This window comes from Chrysemys picta, chromosome 7, assembly GCF_011386835.1.
Source record: "Chrysemys picta bellii isolate R12L10 chromosome 7, ASM1138683v2, whole genome shotgun sequence".
Classification (NCBI taxonomy): Eukaryota; Metazoa; Chordata; order Testudines; family Emydidae; genus Chrysemys; species Chrysemys picta.
The window spans coordinates 56132543-56160203 of NC_088797.1; the positions used below are offsets into that span (position 1 = coordinate 56132543).

A 27661-nucleotide genomic window follows, 5' to 3' on the forward strand; every position below is an offset into this window, starting at 1 on the left:
TTTGTTGCAACCCATCCTTCTCCCTGCTTTTCCCTTTGGGGGCAAGGACCATGTTGTTTCACCTGTCTGAGAAGCTTCTTGGAGCTAAGCAAATATTTTGTATTAATCTGTGCAACTCTGGGAACAAGTTTTGAGCAAGTAACCTCCTGTTACACTGCACACAAGGCAACCCCAGATAATAAATCTGGTCTGTAGATTTTAAAATGTTATTAAAGCGAATGTTAAAAAAATTATATAGTACACAGTTTAAGAAAAGAGTGTCTGTACATCTGGGTATAGAGCTTAGATTATCCACAATACAAAGTTTGTTTTAAAAAGTCGTAAGATACATATAGTGCATAATCAGCAATAACTCAAATTAAGGTGAATAAATTTAACAATATAGTTTAGATATTAGAATCCGAAAACTCGGGTATATCACTTATGAAAGTTATACAGAGAGTTGGTTGTAGAAAGCAAATATAGGAATGAGTGTAGATTGTCCCTCAGTAATTGAGCATTTAGGGTAGATTGTCCATTTGGAAAATACTTTCCCCACTGCACTTCTCACTGGCACTCCAGCTCATCCCTCCTGGTATTGCCGATGTCCAGTGATGTGTTCTATGTAGATGTCCCTCAACCATCTGATGACGTCCAACACCATGAGTTGCCGCATCAGCCGAGCGTAGCACTGACCAATTCCGCATTCTCTCAACACTGGTTCATTACTGGGGTCCCATGCACCCAGGGCTCCGATGATCAGCGCATCTGTCTGAATCTGGTAAACCCTAGCTTTCAAGGTGTTGGCCAGAGGGTCTCCACCTTTTGAGCTCGGGCATCACAGAAGGCCAGGGTCCTGTTTTCGAAGGGCACTGTGACCTCCACCACGATGATCTTCTTCCGGTCCTCGCTGGTGATAACGATGTCCGGTCGCAGCTGGCTGTCGGTTCCGGGGATGGTGGAGTTCATGGCAACCTCCCCTACAGTTGGTGGAATGGCGCCGACCAGGTGATCTTGGATGGCGTTGTGTCGCAGCTGCCAGGCTCTGGAATGGGGCTTGCAGCTACACAGGACGTGGGGTAGTGTCCTGTTGGCATAGCCGTACTTCCTACATAGCTTGTCTCTATTCCTGTGGCAGATGGCTCCATTCAGTGAAACGCGGTTGAACCTCCAGTCGGCAAATGGGGTAAAGCTGCCCCCGGGGAGGAAGTGATTGCTGGTGTCCCACTTGCACGTCACCTCGAACGCCTTGCCCTGGTCCGGCTTCCGCGTCAGGTTTTCCACATACTGGCAGCAGATGGCATCCTTCAGGGTCCTCTGCAGCATGGTTCTAGCTTTCAGACTGAGGATTGTGTGGTCCATGTTCTTCACCTGTGGCACCAGGACTCCCAGCTCCTTGCACCACATCCAGCGGCAGCCGATACACTTCTCCAGTTGTCACGTAGTGTTGTGGGCACGAGTCCAGAGCAAAGCCAAGTCTCCCCTGTCTCTTCCAAATTCGCCTTCCAGCGACCTGCTCAGGTAGGTGGTGACATCTTGGTTGGAGGGGGTCCTGGCAATTTGCTTCTTGATGACATCCCGCATAGCACTTTCTGCAATGTTCCTCACCCTGGTGTCCAGGCACGTCAGAAGGCGGAAGGCGTGAGTGATCACTGCAACATCGTACAGATCACCCATGTGAGGGACACTGGTGTCACCCTGCCTGTGCGAGATGTACACCAGTTCATTGCTGGCTCTCTGGAGAAGAAATATCCACTTCTTTACTAATTGCCTGATGGTGTTGTCTGCCTTGTTCAGAGGTACCTTCGCCATGACAGATCCCCTCAGGACGAATGAGATACGGGGGATCAGGAAGGTGTTCAAGGCATTGATCTTCTGCCATGGTGCCAGTAGGGAGGAGTGGACCCTGGCCACATCTCATAGGATCTCCGTGATGGTATCCCTCAGGTGTATGCTGGACGTGGAAACCCATGGGTGTGCTGAGATGTTGGTATCCCACCCTCAAGGAATATCATAGGTTCACCCTGGATCTGTAAAGACGTCGCCTGGACTGAGTCCCTTCTACTGCCATCGATATGCAGGGACGCACACTTCCTAACATTGAAGCGGAGTCCCATCCAGTTGGCAGCCTGATCTCCAGCATTTGTTGGAGATACTTGGGGTTGTCTGCAGTCAGGACCAGATCGTCTGCATAGGCCAGGATATTCACGCTGTTGCTGTACAGGTCGAAACCGCATGGCTTGCTGGAGGTGGCTGGTATGAGCGGCTCCATGGCTAAGTTGAAAACGATGGGACTGAGGGGACAACCTTGCGTCACACCACTACGGATAGGAATTTCAGGGATCTCTCCTTCCATGGAGTGGATGGTGGTGGTGCAGCCTTCATAAAGTTCCCGGATCAGTTGGAGAAAGTTTTCAAGCATCCTGAACTCTCGCAGCATGACAAAAATGTGCTGGTGGAGCACTGATCCAAAAGCATTAGCCAGGTGGAGCCACACTATGACACATTGCCTCCGTGCCCTCCTGGCTGTGTGGATGGCAGTCTGAAGGACAAAGTTGTGTTCATAGCCGCCTTCGCATGACATACAGCCTTTCTAGATGGAGCTGATGGCTCCTCCGTTCTACACACTGCCTTTTCTGTAAAGCGTCTTTGCAAAACAGTGGTGAATTGTTTAAAAACAAAATATGGGGCTGAGTGCTAAAGTGAATTAGCATGTCTTTTCCATCTGAAGTCCTGGATTCAAATTTAGGCTAAGGTAATATATGAAAGTTAGTTTGGTCTCATTCCAGTTCCACATTACACAAAGATAACACAAGTGTCAGTTGCTATTTAGGATGGGGTAGGAACCAGGTGCACCAGGTCACAAACAAATGCAGGACAATACAGGCAGTGGGTTCTGCAACTCAAAATTACAGGGAACCCTGTAATTCTATTCAGAGTCCAGACATTTAAATCCCTTTAAAGGTGAGCTACAAAAGGAGTCCTTCAGCAAAAGCAGAGATGGTAGGACTTGATATTTATGATGCTTCTAAAGTCAAAATCAAGCAGAAAAAAGCCTTCTCTTTACGAAACGAGGCAAACAAGGATACAATTCCAGCTTCTCTTGCAGCAACAACACCCCACTGAGACAAATAGGGCCAACCATACCTTTTAGAGCTATTGTTTCAGGTTGTTTACAGGCTTAAAACAACACTGCACCTAGACGGTTTCTTCACAACCATTCACATTTAACATCTTGTCCTGTCTACACTAAAGTTTTAAAACATGTTAGTTACATTTTATCCAACACGTTTTAAAAATTCAGATTTTCTCCTCGTTTAAGCAAACTCATGGTGACTAAAGTGATGTCTCATACTTTTCCTTTTTTAAAATCAGGGGGACTCTCTTCAGGGGGTTTTGCAGTTTCTGCAACAGTTTCCTCCTCCCTCTTTTCCATTTAACTAGTTTTATGGACTGAGACAGGTATGAAAAAGATGCAGTGCCACAGGCAGCTACTGAAAGGGGAAGGGGAGGAAAGGAAAGGAAAGTCTGGTTTGAGAGAGAAAAAATAAAATTGCTGATTTGCACTAGGTAGGTAGCAAAAGGAGAGAAAAAATTATTGTCTTCGGTTAGCCAAGCCATAAATTAAGCTGTCTTGCTACAAATGTCACAGAACATTTTTACTCTTCTAATTTTCTTTAGTTTTAAATCATCTCAATACATGTTTGTGCTCACTGTATTCTAGCAAAGCTCAGCTGTCTGGATCCTTTGGGCCGATACCCTGAGTGTACCCCACTGCTGTTACCACAATTGTGAGGAACTGAAGGCTAGATGCAGCAACTAATTCAGGGTAGAAATCACTTACTCCCAAAAGAAAAGGAAAAGAGGCAGCACAAAAAAGCCATAGCAAACTGAAAAGGGGATTGTACTTTCTTGTTACAAGATTTAGTGCTCGAGGGCCAGAGTTTAAATTGCTCATACCCAGGGCCATCCTTACCCATACACAAAGTACGCAGCTGCGTAGGGCACCAGGGAATTTGGGGCACCACATTTCCTGGTGCCCCGTGCAGCTGCATGCTGCTCCAGCCCCTGCTCCGCCTTTTCCCCATGGCCCCCACTCCCCTGCAGAGGACGGGCCTGCACTCACCGCACTCCCTGGGATAAGGTTACCATACGTCCGGTTTTTCCCGGACGTGTCCGGCTTTTCGGCAATCAAACCCCCGTCCGGGGGGAATTGCCAAAAAGCCGAACATGTCCGGGAAAAATACCAGACGGGCACTGCCTCTCCCGCGGCTGCTCTGCTCCTCCCCTGACTCAGACTTCGGCTCTGTTTAAGAGCCAAGCTGCCCGAGCCAGCGCTACCGGCTTCGGGCAGCCCCCGTGCCTCCAGACCCCAGCCGCCGGCCGGGCACTTCCATTCCCGGGCTCCAGCTGCTCCGCTCCGGCGGCGCAGGGTCCAGAGGCAAGGGGGCTGCCCGAAGCCGGCAGCGCTCGGGCAGCTCAGCTCTTAAACAGAGCCGAAGAGTCAGGGGAGGAGCAGAGCAGCTGGAGCCCGGGAGGGGAAGTGCCCGGCGGGGGGCGCAGGGTCCGGAGGCACAGGGGCTGCCCGAAGCCCGAGCGCTACCAGCTTCACGGTTTGCCGGGCAGCCTCCAGATCCTGCGCCCCCGGCTGGGCGCTTCCCCTCCCGGGCTCCAGCTGCACTGGGGAAGCGCCGGCCGGGGGCGCAGGGTCTGGAGGCTGTCCGACAAACCGTGAAGCCGGTAGCGCTCGGGCAGCCCTTTTCGCGTGGCTGGGAGGGAGGAGGGGGAGTTAGGGCGGGGACTTTGGGGAAGGGGTGGGGAAGGGGCGGAGTTGGGGTGGGGGTGGGAAAGGGGCGGGGCCAGGGCCCGTGGAGTGCCCTCTTTTTTTATTTTTTAAATATGGTAACCCTACCCTGGGAGCCTGGGGAGCAGAGTGGAGCAGGCTGGGGGGCGGTTTCCCCTCTTCCCCCCCAGCCCTCTCCCCACGAAGGCCTGGGGCCACCTCCTCCGCCCCATGGAGGCCTGGGGCCCCCCACGGGGGCGGGGGAGGAGCTGTGTAGGGCACCAAAATGGCTAGGGACGGCCCTGCTCACATCATGCTGCAAAGCCAATGAGGAAAACCAACACATCAAAAATGCCTGCTTAATTCACAGCGTCGGGCTTCCAGTAGTCTAACCCACAAATATTAGCAGATCTGAAAAGTGTTTAACCTATGGTGTGCTCTCTTCGTTACAGAGCTTGAATGGGTATGTATAGAGATGGAAGGATTAAAAAGCAGGTTTAGGAAGATCACCTCATTTTGTTTTTCTGTGTTTTGATCATCCATGTAACACAGATATTTGTGCAGATACTTCCAATATCAGATATCCCAGCTGTAAGTGCAAAGTTGTCTAAGACTTGTCAGTACTTTTCCTGGGAGCTACGGAATGCAAAAAGAAGCAAAATGAAATGATGCTAATTTAAGGAGACATCATCTCCCCAGTAAAGTCATTAGGCAGTATCCTCTAGTGGAATAAGAGCCAGTCTTGGAATCAAGATGCTCCAGATCTCACGTTTGTTGTGTCATTATAGGTCTGTTACCAACCCTCTCCATGTCTCACTTTTCCCAAATATAAAATGGGGATAACCTCTCCCTCCCCACTGTGAGGGGCTCTGTATTAAGAGGGTAAAGAGCATAACTTCAGTAGAAAATGCAGTACCAGTTTCCCCATCGACAATGCAGCTGTGTAAGCACAAACATAGACAGGACACAGTGCTCATACCACCTTGTCATGATCATCTGCTCACAGGACAGTGCTGAAAATGCTTGATCCCTGCCTACACTAGTGCTTGCACCCATTGTTGAAAGATCAGCACCAAGTTTTCCAGATAAGGCTATTGTGTGCCAAATACCTTGAACAAGGGAAGTGGTATAATAAGCGCTTATCTTTCTTTTCCTTTTGAAAGGTTATATGATGCCAACGGGGTGGGGGGAGAAGGCGCCTTAGAAGTAAGAAAATGGAACAATTCTGCCTCAAATTCTTTTTTGGGGAGGAGACTCAATTGATAAAACCAGGAGCCAGTCAGCACACGCTATTTCTGACTGTTGTGAGAGCGGCATGACATGGCATGGCATTTATGGCAAGATAAGAACAGGCCACAATGTTGGGAGACTAGAGCATGCTGATTGGCTGCCAATCAACAAAAATCCATCAGAGATGGAAAACTTCACAGAACCTCAGAAATATGGACATCATACAACTTTGTTCAATGAACGTTCCTGAGATAAAACTATTCTTTAGAAAAAAGCAAGTCCCATTGTGCACAACAAAGTCCACATGAAATGAGCTCTTCTTACCACAAATAAATTGCATTGCATTTGAAAATGTAGGTTTTTATTAGAAATGGCTTTTGGATTCTTATTGGCAGCTGACATCTTACTGCAAAGCATCACAGACAGCAGAACGGCTGATATTTGTAACCTGCTTTAGATTCCACAACATCAGAAGGAAAACCTGACTGTTTGATATTTAAACAAAACAGTCAAGAAGCGTTCTTATTCTGATTGTCATCCCAAACACCACAGCAGGATGGCAACTGGTTTGCACACAATCTCTGATATTGGATCCCAGCACTTTTAAGGTCACTTTTCAGAAGATGGCAGCTGCTAGCACAAAGCTCAGAAATGTCAATATTCATAAAAGTTACCTTCCAATTTAAAAATGTTACAGCCATGGGAAATTTCAGACTGCTGTGCTGTAGAATATGGGCAAAGCTCTCCTTTAAGACAAGGTTTTGCAATAAATCAGCAACTTGATACCAATTATTAACTGTACTGTGGTGAGGTCCAAAGGCCCGGGTGAGTTCTGGGGCACATTGTGCTACGCACTCTCTCAGAGTGCCCCCTCTTAGCAGGAGCTAGAAGATTTCAGACACTGGTTGATTCCTCTCTATAGCAAAATTATTAACAACTTGTTGGGAACCCTCCCCCTAACCTCCACCCCACAAACCAAGCCTAACACATCTGTGAGGGGCCAGGAGGATCTGGCTTTTCCTTGAATTAGTGGATGATGCACTTCCCTGGAGTTAGACACTGCAGAGGTAACCTTATGACAGCCTGGTTTACAGAGGAGGTTGGGGCCTCTGATGATTGCACTTATTGCTGTAATCTTGAGCCAAATGCCGGAGGGTAATTGCTATTTCAAACTCTCCAAAGTCTGTGAAAACAGATAACCCATTGTTTAAAGATTTTAACTAAAAAAACAAAGCTGTGAAGCCTCAGGCAGAGAGAATAATGAAACACTGGCTAAGAGAGGAGAGTCCTTTGCATCATTTAGCTGCCTGCAGATTGCTGTGCTCTGCACACACTGCTTCTGTACAAGGAGCAGCAGTAGGATTTCTGTGCCAGGAAGATGCATAGGCTAGCTCAGCGGACAAGAGAAAGGAGATTCCTTTGCTCCACCTCAAGGCAATCTGCTCCCAGATGTGCTACAAGCCAAGCTTTTCAAAAGTGACTTAGTCAACATCTTGAAAGCTGCATGATATTTTGCTACCAGTATAACAGCAAGGCAAATATAGCTAGGAGCTGCCCCAATGCAGCAAGTTAAAGAATGCAGAGCCGCCCCTTCTTCCTGCCCAGGAGAAAGATGCCATGCCTGAGCAACCCCAACAGCGCAACAACCACTATAAAAATGGCAGAGCTGCTGCTTTCCAAAACCAACTGAAATTAACATAAAAACCTCTCTACGAATTTTTAACCGGCCCAGGCAAAGTGACATTTCCTCAGTTGTCTCTGAATGGCCCTGGAGATTGGTAATAGGATAAGAAGAGCCTTTCCAACTGAGGTTCCCAATTCCAAATCTGAATCAAATCAGTAGTGACCAAAAGTTATCTGATGGCTGTATGATGGCCCTGTGACGCAAATCAGTGGATGCCAATCCTATTCATATAGGACCAGAGTCAATATCTACAGTAGTTTGATTCTTAGGCCTTGGCTACACTTGTGAGTTACAGCACTGTAAAGCCACCCCCAGCACTGTAACTCACTCCCTGTCCACACTGGCAAGGCATTTGCAGCGCTGTATCTCCGTGGTTGCAGCGCTGCATGTACTCCATGTCCCCGAGAGGAATAGTGTGTATTGCGCTGCCGCTGCAGCGCCAGTGTGGCCACCCAATGCGCTGTGACTGGCCTCCAGAAGTATTCAGCAGTATCCCTCATCAACCTTGAGACCTCAGCCGTCCCTCTGATCGCCTGCTCAGAAACTGCAAAGACTTCAGGAAGAGACCGCGAGAAAGCAAAGAAGACATGCTGTAAGAAGTGATGCAGCAATCTATTAAAGAGAATGAGAAAGCACAGAACTGGAGGGAGAGAGAAAGCAGGATCCGCCAGGAAAACGCAGCGCACCGGCGGCAAAGCACGGAGCACCGGCGGCAAAGCACAGATCGGCTCATAAGCATCCTGGAGTGCCAAGCAGACGCTATCTAGGAGCTCGTAGCCATGCAGAAGGAGCAGTACCGCAAACGTCACCCCCCCCCCCCCGTTACAGCCCTTGTCCCAAAACTCTTTCCATTGTGCCCCACTGTCACCTCCAACCCACTTTCCCCAACTTCCGTGTTCTTCACGCCACCAGGTGCCTTCAACACCAGTATCTTCACCACCCAGCCCTGAAAACCACGACCCTTACCCTCTGCACTCAACCCCCATCACCATGCAGTATAGCTATCCTGAAGTGCAGCACTCACTGCACAGCACACCAGACAGGACATACGCAAATCTGTGATTGTACCGTTCCCCATTCCACCCCTTGTTTCTTTTCAATAAATAATTTTTTTTCTTTTCAATACATGGATTTTTTGGCTTTGAAAACATTCTTTATTATTGCATAAAGTAAAAGCCCAGGAAATAAACAGGCACTGCAAGTCTGCTTGTCTGCTTAGCAAACACTGATTCCTAAAGATTGGAACTACTGCACTTCACTCCCGTGCAGAGCACCAGATATCACTGCTGGTTTTCAGCCTCAAATTGCTCCCTCAAGGCATCCCTAATTCTTGCAGCCCCACGCTGGGTCCCTGTAGTAGCCCTGCTCTCTGGCTGTGCAAATTCAGCCTCCAGGTGTTGAACCTCGGAGGTTCATGCCTGAGTGAAGCTTTCACCCTTCCCTTCACAAATATTATGGAGGGCACAGCATGCGGATATAACCGCGGGGATGCTGTGTTCGGCCAAGTCCAGCTTCCCATACAGAGATCGCCAGCAGGCCTTTAAACAGCCAAAGGCACACTCCACAGTCATTCGGCACCGGCTCAGCCTGTAGCTGAACCGTTCCTTGCTGCTGTCAAGGCTCCCTGCGTAGGGTAAAACATAGTAGTCAAGGAAAGCCAAGCAATGGTGGGTAAATAGTATAATGGCTAACGGGGTCGGGCTGGAGACTCTTGCCTATATGCTCGGGGTCTTACTGATCGCCACATTTGGGGTCGGGAAGGAATTTTCCTCCAGGGCAGATTGGCTGAGCCTCTGGAGGTTTTTCGCCTTCCTCCGCAGCATGGGGCAGGGATCTCTAGCAGGAGGGTCTCTGCCGATTGCAGTCACTAAAAACAGGATTGGGGACTTCAACAGCAGAGTCCAGGGAAGGGGTAGGGACGGTTTTATGGCCTGCAGCATGCAGGGGGTCAGACCAGATGATCATAATGGTCCCTTCTGACCTTAAAGTCTATGAGTCTATGAGTCTATGAGTTTCATGAGCCATGGCATTAACGGGTAAGTGGGATCTCCAAGGATCACAATGGGCATTTCAACTTCCCCTACCATGATCTTCCGCTCTGGGAAAAAAGTCCTGGCCTGCATCTTCCTGAACAGCCAAGTGTTCCGAAAGATGCGTGCGTCATGCACCTTTCCAGGCCAGCCTGTGTTAATGTCAATGAAACGCCCACGGTGATCCACAAGTGCCTGGAGAACCATAGAGAAATACCCCTTCCGATTAACGTACTCGGATCCTAGGTTGGGTGGTGCCAGAATAGGAATGTGCGTCCCATCTATCGCCCCTCCACAGTTAGGGAACCCCATTTGTGCAAAGCCATCTACTATGTCCTGCACATTACTCAGAATCACGGTTCTTCTGAGTAGGATGTGATTAATGGCCCTGCAAACTTGCATCAACACGATTCCAACAGTCAACTTTCCCACTCCAAACTGGTTTGCGACTGACCGGTAGCTGTCTGGAGTTGCCAGCTTCCAGATTGCAATAGCCACCCGCTTCTCCACTGGCGGGGCAGTTCTCAATCTCGTGTCCTTGCGCCGCAGGGTGAGGGCGAGCTCCTCACACAGTCCCATGAAAGTGGCTTTTCTCATCCAAAAGTTCTGCAGCCACTACTCGTCATCCCAGACTTCCATGACAATGTGATCCCACCACTCGGTGCTTGTTTCCCGAGCCCAAAAGCGGCGTTCCACGGTGCTGAGCATGTCCGTGAATGCCACAAGCAATTTCGTGTCGTACACGTTATGCGGCTCGATAGCATCGTCGGACTCCTCACTCTCACTGTCACTTTGGATCTTAAGGAATAGTTCAACAGCCAAACGTGACGTGCTGGCGAGATAAGTCAGCATACGGCTCAGCAGTTCGGGCTCCATTTCCCGCAGACAGATCGCGCTGCACAGAAACCGTTGAAAGATGGCGCCAAAGGTGGACGGAAACAAAGGGATTTCTGGGATGCGAAGCGATGCATCACGGGGCGTTGGGACAGGACCCAGAATGCCCCGCACCCACGCCCCCTTCCCACAACCCACGGCGCCAGAATGGGAAGAGGTGCTTTGTGGGATAGTTGCCCATAATGCACTGCGCCCAATGGCGCAGCAAATACTGTAAATGTGGCCACGACAGTGCGCTGGGCAGCTGTCAGTGTGGACAGACTGCAGCGCTTTCCCTACTCAGCTGTACGAAATCAGGTTTAACTCACAGCGCTGTACATCTGCAAGTGTAGCCAAGGCCTTATATGGTGTCTATCATTGTAGCAACCAAATTTCTATCAAGAATTTTGGGAGAAACTACATTGACCCTTCCAAAAAGGTATGAGAAAGTTGGGTTTTCAATTTTATTTGAGAATAATTTATTGTAAGAAAATTAAGTTAGGCTTGAGTGTTGCATTTGGTGTTGAATGCAGCAAGCTCAGTGGGCATTCTTATTTCATTTGGCTGAGAGTTCCAGGATCTTGGTCGAGCACTTGTGAAAGTTCTGCCATCTGTGCCCACAAGTCTCCCTCCACCGTCTCATCCTCATCCCAGATATATGAAGAGTTTCAAAGTTAAAGGAGAATGCACCTGTCAAGAGAGGTCATAACTGCATAGGGAGAAGACAATCTCAAGAAGGGCTCCAAATGTCACAAGAAAAACACTGTATGGGACTCTGGATTCAGTAGGCGAGCCTGTGCAGAGAGCAGAGCACTAGGGTAACATACTCTCAGTGACTTGGTTTGCTCAATACATCAAAATTGGTGTCTTTTGGTCCCTTGCTACCAGTCTAAATACAGAGACTATGAACTGATAGGGTGATGAAGAGCGAACTACCTTTGATTCCCTGGCGGTGGTCCTTCCACCTCTTGGGGCAAAAGATGGTGCTCCCTCCAAGTCTATTAATCTGGACCAATTTTTAAAAACATTAAATACAGCTTATTAGACCTAGTGGTTCATAAGCACATTCCATCCTTCAAGCAAATTTCAGCTTCGAACTTGAACACTGTATCAACCTCCACTACTGTCTAGTCTTATACTTTGGGGCAGGGACTATCTTTTTGTTCTGTGTTGTACAGCACCTAGCACCAGTGCTGGGCTTACAATTGCACCAGTGGCGCCATGGAGCCGGGCCTATGCTCAGAAGGGGCCGCCCCAGCCCACCACTTCCTCCTCTTGGCCTGCAGGGTTGTGCAAGGCGGGGACTCTGGCCATAGGGAGTGGGGGGGGGGTTTGCAGAGGTGCTAAATTTCTGATTTCCCCATGGGTGCTTGACCCCAGCTCTGTCCCAAGCCCCACCCCAGTCCACCCTTTCCCCAAAGACCCTGCCCCCCACCTCTTCCTGCCCCCGCTCCGCCCCTGCCCTGCCTCTTCCTGCCCCATTCCACACCCTCCCCAGAGTGCCCCTGCCTCTTCCTGCCCCTGCTCCTCCCCTTCCCCCCAGCACCTCCTGCCCACTGCTGAACAGCTGATCAGCAGTGGGCGGGAGGCGCTGGGGACGAGGGGGAGGATCTGATCGGCAGGGCTGCCGGTGGGTGCTGAGCACACACTATTTTTTTTCCTGTGGGTGCTCCAGCCCCAGAGCACCCATGGAGTCGGCACCTATGGGGTGCAGGGCAAGGGGGGGCCGTGTGGCATCGCATGGGCCCACCCCCGAGGGGAAGGGGCATGCTGGTAGCACTGGGCTGGGCGGGCCACTGTACATCTGGCAACTGCTGGTTTGTAAATAGTGCCCTCGCACTGAGCTGGGTGGAGCAGGGCCACTCCTGCCCTGCCCTGCCATGCCCCATTGCCCCTGGCTGGCCCCTCGCTCTGGGGACTGACCTCCCTGCACCATGCTCCATTGCCCCTATGGGGGCCCACAAATATGTTTGGCACCAGGCCCACAAAATATTAATCCAGCCCTGCCTAGCACATCTGAGTCCTGGTCCATGAGTGTGCTCTATGGTAATAGTCGTAATAATAAATATGTTCTTGCCTATCTTCTCCCTCTTACAAAATGAGCTGCAGTAAAATAAAAATGTATACAAAAAGGGGCCTGAGCACTCTAAAAGCTTCAACCTTCCAGCTCCTTCATATAAGACTCCTTAGTCCCACTCCCAAACATCCATCTAGTGTAACAAGGAGGATCAGGAAGTCAGCGATGGGATGGTATGATGATAAAAGGAGATGTGTTAAAGAGAAAAAAAAATCTCCCAAGGTAGGCGGGAGAACAAATACTTGAGTGGAAAAACAAAAACAGGAAGCTTTTTGAAGAAAGCTGTAGGTTTATAAATAGCTGTCTGAAAACATGGATCTGATACTCTGGAGTGAAGAGAGGGAGGGGTGAAGAGCACAGGGATTAGGGTGACCAGACACCAAGTGTGAAAAATCGGGATGGGGGTGAGGGGTAATAGGAGCTTATATAAGAAAAAGACCCAAAAATCGGGACTGTCCCTATAAAATCGGGACATCTGGTCACCCTAACAGGGATGTACCAATACTTTTGGCACAGCTCATCAGACTGACTGAGAGCTACTGGAGAAAGGCTTCAAGGCAGGTATGGTGGAGCCCATGACTATAGGACGCACCCAGATCTTGACACCTTGACCAATCCAACAAAGGTGGAAAGCTCTCTCCTCTCCTGGATCTTCTGTGATCAAGCGTGTCTCCTCCACTCAAGACCATTCACACTAAGGTCTCTAGTGACGTGCTCCCTCACTCATGGGGGGGTAGAGGGGGAGAGGAGAGTTTAAACAGAATGAGGAATAGAGAGGAGGCAGAGGTGGTACCATATCAGCTATTAGGAGCACAGCTCACAGCCTTGTTTCTCTTACCAATTTTTAGCCTGATAGGCCTTTATTTGTGGTTTCTAAGAGCGAGCTGAAGAACAGGCCATAAAATGGGAACTGGTTTCCAGCCTTAACTTTACTGTACTGGTTGCTGCTTCTCCATTATTAATTGATAATCTGGAAAACAGGTTGAGCCTGTAGCAGCAAAATTTTGAGATGATAAAATTATTTAGGTGAGTCAAGACTAATAAAGTCTGAGAGAAACTTCAAAGGTATATAAGAAACGGGCAGCACAATGACAGATGAAATTCAGAGTTGAGAAACACAAAGTAATGCACTTTGAAAAGATATATTCGAAATATTCATAACCAATACTGGCTTCTAAATTAACTGCAACTACACGAGAAACCTGCATTAGTGTGGAGAGCACAGTAGATACCTCTGCTCAGTGTGCAGCAGTGGTTAAAAAAACCAACCATACAAACCAACGTTGGAATGTATAAACACGATTGACAATGTCATGCCATTACATAACTCAACAGATTATATTATGTACTACAACATACTACATTAGTGCAAACAAGGGACCTTCAAGTTCATGCCCGCAGCATCCACACAGGGCAGTTACAGCACAACACTTTGGCACACACTGCTATTCATGCCCCCAAAGGTCAAACTGCAGGGCAGTGTAGACATGCCCTTTGTAATAGAAGCAGTATGTTACCCATCAGCCAAAGGGGCCATTCACTCCATCTCCATTCAGCAATACAGAGATGTGATAAAGACATCTTGACAGAAGAACAGGGTAATTATACAACAGCTGTAATAGATGCAAGAGAATTAAAGTAACGAGTCCAAGAAAGGTCACACTTAATAGTAACTGTAATTAGAACAATAATTAAACACAAGCTTGATTTAAAATCTTAAACCCAGCATACAGAAACCAATAAAACTGCTTCAAGAAATCAAATATGATTGTGGGAGGAGGGAATTTGCTTTTAAAAGTAATGGTTGGGGGTGAGAGAGGGGGAGGCAAAATCAATATTTTGCACAAACCATGACAAGTTTTACTGTGGGAAGCTCTGTGCTTATATGGCATGAGGCCAAGGCTTCATCATTCCAAGTACTGTGGGATGATACTAAGAACAAACTACTTATACTAACGCATCCTAATGGCACATGCTTTCATCATCTCCTGGAGTCAGGGTGGTATTTATTCTGGAAATATTGGTTTAAGATCGGATCTCTCATGAAGGCGGGGGGGAAATTACACAGGAAGCAGAGGGGAAGAGCACAGGCTGAGAGAGACTGCAGACAGTTCTCCTGGGGGGAATTCTGGACCACTGCGCAGATGCAGAATTCATGTCCCGTCCCCCCCGATTTTTTTTCTCTGCAGAAAATTCTGTCAGAGAGGCACTGCAGTTACACATTTCGCCCACCATGGACTGCTGTGGCACCAAAACAGAAGGCTAACCAGCCATAGCAGCCAGCAGCCAATAGGGAGGAGGAGAGGCTGCATTCCTCACAGCACTCTGCCCGCAGGGCCAGGTAAGGAGGCACAGGATATGGGCAGGCAGACAGAGCAGGGCACATGGGGCTGCTGGGAGGGTCACATAGACTGGGGTTCAGAAGGACTAGTGTGGGGAGGGGGGCAGACTTAGGGTTACCATACGTCCGGTTTTTCCCAGACATGTCCGGGTTTTCGGCAATCAAACCCCCGTCCGGAGGGGAATTGCCAAAAAGCCAAACATGTCCGGAAAAATACCGGCCGGGCACTTCCTCTCCCGCGGCTGCTCTGCTCCTCCCCTGACTCAGACTTCGGCTCTGTTTAAGAGCCAAGCTGCCCGAGCCAGCGCTACCGGCTTCGGGCAGCCCCCGTGCCTCCGGACCCTGCGCCGCCCTCCGAGCACTTCCCCTCCCGGGCTCCAGCTGCTCTGCTCCTCCCCTGACTCAGACTTCAGCTCTGTTTAAGAGCCAAGCTGCCCGAGCCAGCGCTACCGGCTTCGGGCAGCCCCCGTGCTTCTGGACCCTGAGCCGCCAGCCGGGCACTTCCCTTCCCGGGCTCCAGCTGCTCTGCTCCGGCGGCGCAGGGTCCGGAGGCAAGGAGGCTGCCTGAAGCCGGTAGCACTGGCTCGGGCAGCTTGGCTCTTAAACAGAGCCGAAGTCTGAGTCAGGGGAGGAGCAGAGCAGCTGGAGCCGGGTCCGGAGGCATAGGGGCTGCCCGAAGCCCGAGCGCTACCGCTTCATGATTTGCCGGGCAGCCTCCAGACCCTGTGCCCCCGGCTGGGCACTTCCCCTCCCGGGCTCCAGCTGCACTGGGGAAGCGCCGGCCGGGGGCGCAGGGTCTGGAGGCTGCCTGGCAAACCGTGACGCCGGTAGCGCTCGGGCAGCCCTTTTCGTGTGGCTGGGAGGGAGGAGGGGGAGTTAGGGCGGGGACTTTGGTGAAGGGGCGGAGTTGGGGTGGAGCCGGGGGCCCGTGGAGTGTCCTCTTTTTTTATTTTTTAAATATGGTAACCCTAGGCAGACTGAGCTGGGGCTGAATGGGAGTGGGGGTGCAGGGTCACATGGGGATGGAGGGCAGCTGAGTGTGGATGAGATGCAGGGGGTGGCTGAGTGGGGGTGCAGGGACATACGGGGACAGGGCAGATGTGCCTGACTGAATGGGAAAGGCTAGGAGTCAGCCAGCATCTGCATGGTGGAGGCTCCCCAACTCCCTGACGATCCCTCACCTCCAAGGTGGATTTGATTCACTAGTCAGGAAGATTCGATTTAATCATGGATTTCTATATAAAAGTGCATTCTGGAATATGCTGCTCAAACAGTTTCACTTTTGTTTCTACTGCCTCTCCCTCCCGTCTCACATTTAGCTCCAGACTTCTTCTCCTTGTCCAGATCTATTCCGCCCCCACCAATTCATTGAACTTTTTGAAACTTTGCACTTTTAGAGAGAGATAAGGGATTGACTTGGTGTACACAAATTTGCAAAGGGACAATAGGATTGAGGTCTGTTATTTCTCACCTCTATTATTTATTTATTTAAAAACATTTTTGCTATTAACAAGCATGTTATCTCTGGAGAACTGCAAAACTAAGCATCTCTGATGGGTTTGTTTAGTTTGGAAAAGAGAAGACTGAGAGGGGACATGATAGCAGTTTTCAGGTATTTAAAAGGGTGTCATAAGGAGGAGGGAGAAAACTTGTTCACCTTAGCCTCTAAGGATAGAACAAGAAGCAATGGGTTTAAACTGCAGCAAGGGAGGTCTAGGTTGGACATTAGGAAAAAGTTCCTAACTGTCAGGGTGGTTAAACACTGGAATAAATTGCCTAGGGAGGTTGTGGAATCTCCATCTCTGGAGATATTTAAGAGTAGGTTAGATAAATGTCTATCAGGGATGGTCTAGACAGTATTTGGTCCTGCCATGTGGGCAGGGGACTGGACTCGATGACCTCTCGAGGTCCCTTCCAGTCCTAGAATCTATGAATCTTCTAGACTGAGCACTGAGTCCCATTGGGTAGATAGAAAGATTAACCTAAATAATCTATACAGAAGCCCCTGGAACCCCATAAGATTGGGTCCCTAATCCATGAACTATTGGAACTCATTTACAAAACTTTTCTTAAACATTACATGAATATATTGTCTTATACTATAGAATTAGAATTTATAATCCCTATTCCATGATGAAATATTTTTGAGCTATAATGTATCTTAATTAAAACTATCTTTAGATAGGTTTTATTCCTCAAAAAGCATTTTATCAAAAAAAATCCAATTTAAACAAAAAAGTCTGATTTTTTTTTTTTTTTTTGAAAAATAATTGATTTTTATCCACCCTGCTCCCCTCCAAAACAAAACTGTTCTATACTTCTCCCATTCACACCAAACAAACCTCCAGGTTCACTACCAACCTACTTCCCTCTCCCTCAGCTCCTCCATTACCCCTGACTCTCCCAAGCCTCTCCACTACTTCTGAGGGGCGTGGGAAATACAGTTCTGTATTGTAGTTTAAATGAATTAGTACTGAAAGTTCTGTATTAATAAGGAGTCTATTTGTCAAAAATCATTTCCTGAATCATTTTTTGTTTTCAGTATTGTTACAGACATACTTGCTGAGAGGTATTTTGAAATAAATTACCAAAATAATTGAAACTGGTGTGATTACATTGTGTTACTTTGACAAAATATTCAGAATTTTAAAATATTGTGCATAGAATTTTTAATTTTTTGGTGCAGAATTCCTCCAGGAGTAGGATGATAGGAGTCAGAAGACAGCAGAAGGACCTGTTTCCGAAGAAGGCAAGTATGGCTCAGCCTAAAGAAAAGGGCACTCAGCTTGAGTTAAAAGTACCACTCACTGAATCCAAGAGATCCAGTTCAAAACTAAGAAAAATAAGATGAGACGGACTCAAAGAACTGTGATGGCAGTTAATTTCTCATCTTCCAAGGACCTTCATATAAGAGGTCTCTCTGCAAGGAGAAACACTATCTCTTCCCCTAGATCCCACCTGTCCTACTTTTTGAAGAAATTACAGGACACTATAGGTTCCATTGCTAACAACACATTGATGAAACTTAGCTCTGAATATCTGCCGTAGACTCAGACAATGCTACAAGAAAGATGGCACAATACTTGAAAGGCATTAGCACCTAGATGAATACTCGGTAAATAGAAAACTAATGTTACCTTGACTGGGGCAATGATAGTGGGAAGGGGGCAAAACTTTGAGGAGCTAGCCAAGACAATGAGCTCTCCTCCACCGAAGGCATCCACCCTCCATTAAGATAGTAAGTAAGGAGTCTCAAGTTTTATTGGATTCAGCACTAATCCTGGAGAATCAGGTATCAAGAGCGGTGAAAAAGACCTTCTTGCATCTCCAATTCACCAGAAAACTCTGCTCATCCCTCTCAAGTGATGATCTATACACAATGAGTCGTCATATTCATCACCTCCAAGCTTGGACTATTGTAACTCACTGGGGCTAAAAGCTGGGGGTAACACGAACTCCAGCTTGTGTAGAACAGAACAGTCTGCCCCCTTGGCAGGAAAAATTGCCAAGGACACATCACACGGGCCATCTGTTTGCTTCCAGTGCCAACTGAAAGCCCTTATCTTAAACTTTAAGGCCCTAAATCAGAAGGGGTCCAGCTAATTCACCGACAGGGTATGTCATGACATACCCTGACAGCTGCTTTCCTCTGGGACAATGTCAGAGCAGTGAGAGGGGAGTCTGAGCAGAAGGGTAGAATGGGGGAGGGAGGGTTGGAGCAATGAGGTGGAATGTGGGGGGAAAGGCAGGGAAGAGTGGAGTTGAAAAGGAGCAGGGTGCGGGGGGCTTTAGCTTTGTCCTCATCCCCCCCATATCCATGTCCCTCCATGTCTGTCTTCCCCTTCAAAATTCATCCCCACTGACTCCTTGCTAGTTGCTATGCTATTCCTGCATCCTTTCCCCAACTCCCTCAACCTGCAGGCCCCATTCTGACACCCATCCCTCTGTGGAGAACTGGGCTATGCTGGATAGGCAGAAAGAGAGGATGTGACTTTATGGAAGGGCAGCCAGTGTATTCTGTAGCTAAGATGACTGCTGTCAAGGAGCCAGAGGCAGTGGAGGTGGACGGCTGGACTGTGGTACATGGGGATGCTGAGAAATTATTTTTAAGAAACAAAGAAATTAAATGCCCAAAAACTTTGTTACAGGTGACTTGTACCTTACTCTACACTTCCTGGTTTTCAAAGGTTTGAGTGTTGATGAACTCAACTTCTAGAAGTGCATGAGGCACCATCCAGCAACTCTGTATTAATGAGAGTTAGAGCATTTAATAATGTACTGTAGGAAATAATCCTGCACTGGGCACCACCGGATGAACAAGTGATAGTCATCACTATCTTCTATGATTTTCCAGGGGAATATGAAAGTTTGCATCTAATTAAGGTTAGTTTTAATGTTTAACTCCAGCATTTATATTTAATGAGAATTAAATTCACCCCATGGGGAAGCAGTTTGGAAGCATTTAGGCTAAGTTAAGACAATTAACATTTCACCCTGAGAGCAGCTAGAAACACTGTCAATACTAAATGTGCTACAATCCCAGCAGGAGCAACATATTTAGTTATATACAGCTACACACTCTGCAGAGACAGATATTCCTAAGGATCTTCCCTGGGTCATTAGTATGGTTGCAGGTTCTCCGTGAAGCTGCTCTGTCTTGTTTATTTTGGGCTATTCATTCCATTCAGCCTACACAAAAGCAGGTTGAGTTCATACAGAAATAGACTGCAACTGCATCTCTTCTTGTTTGGGGAGCTTTTGTGACGGCTTTAAAAACAAATAAGAAAACAAGCCCTATTTCACTGAAAATAAATAAATAAAATACAGATCTTGTGGTGTTTACCCCGGGTAAACCACAAATATTTACAGCCAGGAACAAATTTTCCGGAAAGGTCCAGACTAGCCTTTACAAACATGTGGATTACCTCAAGTTAACTGGCAATCAATTAACTCAAGGTCAAAACTTTAGTGAAGACAAACCCTGAGTGGTGTGGGAGGAGCTTCCAGATGTAAGGGATCCATACACCTTTCACCTCTTCAGATGTCAGTTGCATTCCTCAATAGCTCACATATGGAATGAGCTTGGTCACCACCATTTCCTTTCTGGATATTGGTCCATACTGAAACTATGGCACAGTTCCCAGGCAGAAACTGCCCAGAAGCCAAGCTCTGAAAATACTGCTGTGAAGACAGGATAGCTAGGGGTCAGGAATGAGGTGCACTGGCAGACCTGTGGGGGATGTTCTTACAGGTCAAGGCTGAAGTGGAGTGGTACAAATTTGGCAAAGCCTGCAACTGCACCCACCTGCATTATTATGTCTGACTCTAACCAAAGCAACTGCTTCCCCTATTTTCAGAAACAATAAATTAACCTTAAGTTTTAAAAAGACTTCTGGGTTAGATGGCCTTTTAAAAAATATGCACTAACATTACGCTCTATGCTCTGTTCAGAGTCTAACTTCACACAAAAGAGTAACCTAGAGATATTTACATTCAAGCATAGAGCTTAGAAAACAGCTAAAAAGGGGGAAATGGAACTCAAATACCCTGGACTTCAACAAAGCCAACAGGCAAGCTAGGAGGAAAAGATAATCAACAACAGGACCATTAACCCAATCGTCTCCAGATGCACAAGAATCCTGGTGAGAATAGATGCGTCAAGCCTGAGCAGCACCACAAATTATTTGTGCTGCTGCAGAGTCATTGCCTCACGCACGCACAAACTCTACTGCAGCCGCCTGTCAGGCTGGAAATCTGACATACCAGAAAGGTTGCTGACAGCCAGAGGCTGTTCTTCTATCTGTAACATACCCTGCAATAAATTACTTACAACTTGGGGAGGGGGATTCGGAGGAGAGCAAATAAAGTACACCCTTATGGGTGTTAAATGAGGCCAATTAAAAGAGATTTGCTACAAGTGCTGAGTGATTATGACCTGTGCTATTATGGATGGAGATGCATTCTTTAAAAAAAGGAAAATGTGTGAGAGATCATGTGTAAACAACTCTGCCAATTACAATGAAATAGATTATCTTATCTGTGCAGCTCTTCTGCACCTTCCAGCTATACCACAGAGAGATGGAGACAGGCATCAAAACCTGTCAAACACGGCTCTGGAGATGTGCACGGGTTCAGGATGCACACATGCCTTGTTGACACTTCGATAGTTCTTTGCCATTTTCAGCTAGTGCAGAGTAGGCCCAGGCAACATTAGTGTAAACACTAATGTAGATAAGACACAGGGTCTGAAGGTTAGATGACATTGGTAAAATATGCCTTCAGGAGAGTTTATACTGTTGATAGCATCAATGCACCTGCTAGATATTACTGAAAAACATGCAAGTATCCTAGCACATAGTGCAGGTGTGAACATATCTCCCCAGTCTTCTGTTCTATAGGCTTCTAAATACTATCAATACATTAAAGCAGTGACTCTCAATCTTTTCTATACTGGGAACCCCTTTTTGCAGCCAGAAATGCCTCAGGACTCTTCCCCTCCCCCTCACAACAGCAGTTTTAGGGCTTGTTTAGGGCATGAAAATTAATCCAGAATAAGGTAGGCCGTGAATTTAAAGCAGATTAGTTATTCATGATTAACTCCTTGTGTGGACACTCTTGTTCCAGAAAAAGAGTACCTTATCTGAATTAGTTTAAACCAAATGGATTACCAGTGCCTTATTCCAGAATAAAAGCATCCATAACGGAGTTAATCAGAACTAGTTATTCCGGAATAGTTCCCTTAGCAATATGGGAAGTGCCAGGTAGACATGACCCCCTAACACCTGCCTTGAAGCACATTAACTTTTCACTTACATGACAGGAAAAGAAAATTTAACACAACCTGCAAAGATTTGCTTTTCTCTACTTTTCGGCACTTACACTGAAGTTTATATTTACTTCTCTTTCAAATTTCTAATACTGCTATTTTGAAATCCCACACACAGAAACAAAGTTGTTTTAAAAGACGTATTTGCAGCCTGCAAAAACAAAACAAACCACTGAAATGGAGATTTATCAGTACTGACTGATAGATGGAGGGCAGCCATGATTGGAAATTAAACAAGGATGGAAGGAGCAGAGGAGTGAATGTGAAGGGCTATGTGAAAAGAAGAAAGTGAAGGGGGAGACCAAAGAGTGGATTAAAAAGATTGGGGAATTTGTGAAGGGCTGAAAAGTGAAAAAAGGAAGGTAGCAAACGTACAAGAGAATCAATGAAGAGATAATCCTTAACGTACATAGCACTTTTAGTCACAAAGGATCCCAAGCTTTACCAACTCAACCAGATGTACAAATATTGGAATGACTTCTCGCACCACTGACTACCTCATTTTGTGTTGCATCATGATCGTGAAACAACTGAGTTAGATTACACAGTGCTGAACATGACTGAGGCCAACACAGACCAGACCAAAGTATGTTTGTTGCCATAACATGGGGTTTAATCACTATAGTTTGACACAATGCTGAACGTGACTTGTCCTAGTTTATGCTGACCACTCTACTCATGGTCAGCATTATGCCATCTAACTCAATTATTCAGAATCACGTTCAAACACAATAAAAGTGTGTAATGTAGATAAGGCCATGGAGATGCAGCCACTTTTGGGGTGAAACATGATGTAAGCAGCACTCAACAGCTTAGAGAAATAAGTGAATAAGAATCTGGTCTCCAGGTGAAACTCCAGTAAAAAACAGGGCTCTGATGGAGAATGGGATAGGACAGAAAGAGTTCAGAAGAAGTGGGTAGGACAGATATTCTTGTGTTTAAAGCACTAGACTGGAAGTCAGATGTGCTGCTGCTCCAGACTGCCTGTCCTTGGGGAAGTCACTTAACCCCTCTCTGCCTGAATCTTCCCATCAGTAGAATGAAAACAAAACAAACTTTAATCAAGGAAGGCATTGAGAGCTTTAAAATCCTTAGTTAGAGGGTACACAGGGTTATTCTATTCGGTGGCTGAAGGGAGTCCAGGGGAACTTCAGGCTCCAGAATGCTCTTTGCTTCTGGATTTCCTCTCCGTGGTCTGTTTCTCCAAAGCAGGTGCATCCTAATCTCTTCTGCTGCTTCATAAGAACCAAAGGAGGCACAGTACCTCCAAGTTGCCCCAGCTTCACCAGGGAAGGAAGCCACAACTCAATAACCAACCTGGAGAGGTAGATGGAGTTTGGGCACACAGGAATGCACCCCACTATATTTCCCCCATTATCAGCCACTTGGACAATCCTGTCACCCTGTACAGGTAGCTCAAAGTGCACAGATATACAGTGCTAGGCATCTTAGGGTATGTCTATAGTACAGTCACTGCAGCTGTGCGGCTATAGTGCCATAGTTTAGCCGCAGGCTACGTCGATGGAAGAGCTGTTGTTGATATGTGATACTCCCATCTGAAAGTCCAGGTTGATGGAAGACCTAGCTGTATTACCCACAGCAGAGGCTAGGGCTATGTCTACACTGCCAGTGTCACTCAGGGGTGTGAATGAGCCATGCCCCTGGGTGATGTCAGTTACACTGACCTAAGCACTGGTGTGGACAGCGCCATGTTGGCAGAAGAGCTTCTCCTGACATAGTTGCCAGGGCTCAGAGGTGGGTTTATTAAGACAATGGAAGAGCTCTCTCCTGTGGGCTTACAGGGGCTACACTAGACAGCTTAGAGCAGCATAGTTGCATAGGTGCAGCTGCACCGCTGTAAACTCTCTAATGTAGCCTAGCCTGAGTCGACCCAAGGAGGGGCTCAGGGTGCAAATTTTTTCACAGCCCTGAGCAAGGTAGCTAGACAGCGCGTCTGAGATGTGGGCCCAGCTGGGGAATGCCTCTGCAGGCAGGGCTCGGGGCAGCGGGCACCGGGGGACGTCTGCCGGCAAAGGGCACTAGCAGGGGTGAAATGGGGATTGCCCAAGGGCAGCCCCAGGTGCCCACCCATGACACGCTGGGCGCGCTTGGCCCGGGTTTCTGTCCCACCCACCGGGGCGGGGGATGCCGAGATTCCCGGGCACCAGGCGGCAATCCCAGGCACGGCTGGGCCGAGCCGCCACACCAGGCGCCAAGCGCGGGCGGCCCCGCAAGCCGCTGCGGGGGAACCCATTGGCCGCGGGCCCGGCCGGACACCCCGAGCCCAGCGCGGGTGGGCGAGCCCCGGTCTGCTCACTCCCTGCCCCGCCTCACCTCCAGCTGGCGCCGGGGCCCCTCCGGCGGGTGCCCGCGCTGGCTCCCTCCTCCCCCTCACGCCGGTCCCGGGCCGCGGGCTCCCGGCCGCTGGGTCCAGCTCCGGCCGCTGGGGGAGCCGCTGCCACCGCGCCGCTCCGTCGCCATCTTCCGCGGGAGGGAGGGAGCGGAGGGGAGGCGGCCGCCGCGGTCCCGCCCCCGCCAGCTGGGCCGCCGCCTCCGAGCCTGCCAGGCCCGGCGGCGGCGGCGGGGGGCCAGGCCAGGCCGGTACCTTCCTATCGCGACAGCCCCTGGGCGGATCGACACCCCGAGATGCCCAGGGAGGGGGGAACCAGGCCAGAGTGATGTCCAGGCAAGGGGGGGACAGGCTGGATCATCCCCCCCTTCCAGGCAAGGGGCTGCCTCAGGTTACATTAGGGTAACTGCTCCAGGGGGAGTTGGGGCGCTGTACAAACATAAAAGAGACCAGCCCTGCCCCCCAGGGCTCGTCTGCCACCTACAAGTTACTCCAAAATAGCTATAGTCATTTAATAATTCCCCACCCTGAAATTATTCCAGAATAGATGCTGTTTGCAACTGAGTTTAATTCGCTTCCAAAATGGCTTACCTTAAATCAGAAAAAGGCCCCCTTTTTCTATAATAAGAGTGCCCACAGGCGAGCTGTTCTGGTCAAGTTCCCACTGAAGACAAGCCCTTAGGCCTGGTCACAGACAGGTTTTGTTTTTTGGGGATGTGATTTTATTGTAAAGAAACAGTTATACCAGTACAACTTATTGTATGGTCACGGCCATATCACTATAAAAGTGGGTATAGGAGCAGAGTTTATTCCCTTTTCCCAGATAGGAATAAGCATATAAGCCCCTTTGTATAATTCCATCCAAGCAGGGTGTGGGTGTGGACTGTCGAACTATACCCAGATGTTTAAAACAGTACAATGGTAGCAATTAAACAAGGCTTTATAATCTAGACAGAGGATATGGATATAACATACAAGCCCATGATTATGATTAATTGGCACACTGTGATTAGTTAGATGTAATGTAGTTTATTCATCCTAGTAGCTTTGCATTGGTGTTTCTAACTTAACATAGCTATTTAATGTCCACTAAATTTTGGATTCTGCTGCATTTTGGCTCTGGCTAGATGTTAACCCCCTTTCTATCTGTTCCAACTTTTCCCCTCTTTTCACACATTCAGTTCCTAGTTTTCATTAATCCCAATGGAAATAAATGTCATGTTAATCAATTTTAATCACACACACCCCTTTTTTGCAAAAGATAAATAGGTGTAGCACTTTTCCTTTAAAATAAATGGCAAGCTGTTATTGGGGCTACATGAGGCTTGTGATGGCTTCATTAAGTCCCCAGCTCAGGACTCATTTGTATTAGGGAAATGGGCACCATTGATGAAGTTACATTTCTGCAAACCTCTAGAAGACACAGTGCATTGGAGTTACAGCCTGTTTTTGAATAGAAACTGCTTGCTGTGGTTTTCTAAGTTACCCTTTGGCATCTGAGACTGACCACAAAAGTAAGTTTTCTAAATCACATGTAATGGCAGCTGAGGTCAGGATTACACATGGGGAGAGTGACAACACCACAGCTGTGAATTAGTGTTTACTGTACAATTATCACTCTCCCATCAACATAGTTCTGGCTTCAAGTCACAGGAACCGAGGATTTGTCTACAGGGGAAGTTATACCACTGAAAGGTAAGGTGTGAATTCTGCTTCTTTTAGCTTCTTTTGACGTCACATCTTTTAGCTTAGGTATGAGGAGCGTTGCTGCAGGGCAAATGAGGAAACCAAAAAAAACCCACAAGGGAGAGGAAGAGAGAGAGAAGCAACCAGCTTAATCATGAAAGTTATTTATTGCCAGGTAATAACCTAGGGTTACCATATCTAATAAATAAAAAAAGAGGACCCTCCACGGGCCCTGGCCCTGCCCATTTCCCCACCCCTAGCCCCGCCCCAACTCCGCCCCTTCCCCACCCTAACTCCGCCCCTCCTCCCTCCCACTCCCAGCCACGGGGAAAGGGCTGCCCCAGCGCTACCGGCTTCACGGTTTGCCAGGCAGCCCCCAGACCCTGTGCCCCCGGCCGGCGCTTCCCCAGCACAGCTGGAGCCCGGGAGGGGAAGCGCCCAGCCGGGGGCACAGGGTCTGGAGGCTGCCCGGCAAACCGTGAAGCTGGTAGCGCTCGGGCTTTGGGCAGCCCGTGTGCCTCCGGACCCTGCGCCCCCAGCCGGGCACTTCCCCTCCTGGGCTCCGGTGGCGCAGGGTCCGGAGGCACGGGGGCTGCCCGAAGCCGGTAGCGCTCGGGCAGCCCGGCTCTTAAACAGAGCCGAAGAGTCGGGGAGGAGCAGAGCCGCCATTTTCCCAGACACGTTCGGCTTTTTGGCAATTCCCCCCGGACGGGGGTTTGACTGCCGAAAAGCCGGACATGTCCGGGAAAAAGAGGACGTATGGTAACCCTAAATAACCGTAGGGGAGCCAAACAAACAAAGCAATTATAATATTAAATCTAACTTAAATTTGATTATAAAAGTCAGGTTTACAAAACTATAACTGATCACACAAGTCAGAAGGCTATACCGAAAGAGGGAAGATGGGTTCTCACTACTCCGTGAGGCTTGAATCGATCAGGGGTCCCAGGTGGTAGTAGTAGCTGAGGGTCCAGGGTGCTGGAGACAGGCAGAGCCCCCAGCATGATCAGTCACGAGAAGACGAAGTCCCAATGGAACTGATGCAGATTTTGGATCCAGGCATCAGAACACTTACTTGAGCATAGGTAGGGGTTTTTGTAGAGAAACAACAATGGTTCAAGGGAGAACAATATATTTGTTTATGTGTAGACAAGGGAGTATACCAAAGTTGTTTTGTTCAGGCTAGACCATGGGAGATGATCATTCCTGGCTTTGGGTTGTGTTCCTTGGAGGGAGCTCACAATGCAATTAGGGCGCTTCACTATTTTGGATACCAATAAAGGATTTATTACTAGAATTGGTCTGATAACTACTGAGCTGGGTGTGTGCAGGTGTGGTTTCATTAACATCCGGAGCAGAGATCCCCTATGATGCAGTGCTTCCCTGCTTTTCTGGTCCCAGAGTTCTGTGCAGGTTTTGCCTTGGAATCTCTGTTCTCGGTTCTGTATGCTAATGGAGATGTCTCCTTGTCCCATCTTTGATGCAAATGAGACTAAGGGAGTTTCCTTAATCTTGTCATCCTTATTCCAGGGGTTTAGGTGTGTCTCCCACTGCCTTTGCATTGCTTTTTGTAAGTCTTTTTTCTGATGCAGATTTGGTTCAAGCAGAGGCTGGGTAGGGAGGGCCTTTCATGAGTCAGACAGGCTGGGTACCGTGCCCTGGTTCCCCAAGAACACAGAGTTGCTAGGTAACACAGGTGAGGTATCATTGGAAAGGTTATGTTTTATTGAATGTGATTATCTGATTTGTATGCATGTATCATTTCTGTATCTGAAGTTAGGAAAATTTACTATGTAACAATT

At 48.1% G+C, this 27661-nt stretch overlaps 1 protein-coding gene across 8 annotated transcripts in view; it reads right to left on the bottom strand.

Moving 5' to 3' along the window:
• The window catches only part of NDST2 (N-deacetylase and N-sulfotransferase 2), a 242065-nt gene extending 217728 nt beyond the window's left edge, over positions 1-24337 (bottom strand). For all 8 annotated transcript variants that reach the window (XM_042850140.2, XM_065551504.1, XM_042850138.2 and 5 more), the window contains exon 1: positions 24158-24337. The gene's annotated coding sequence lies outside the window, so the exon portion shown is untranslated. The remainder of the gene's footprint in view (positions 1-24157) is intronic.
• Positions 24338-27661: the final 3324 nt, after the last annotated feature.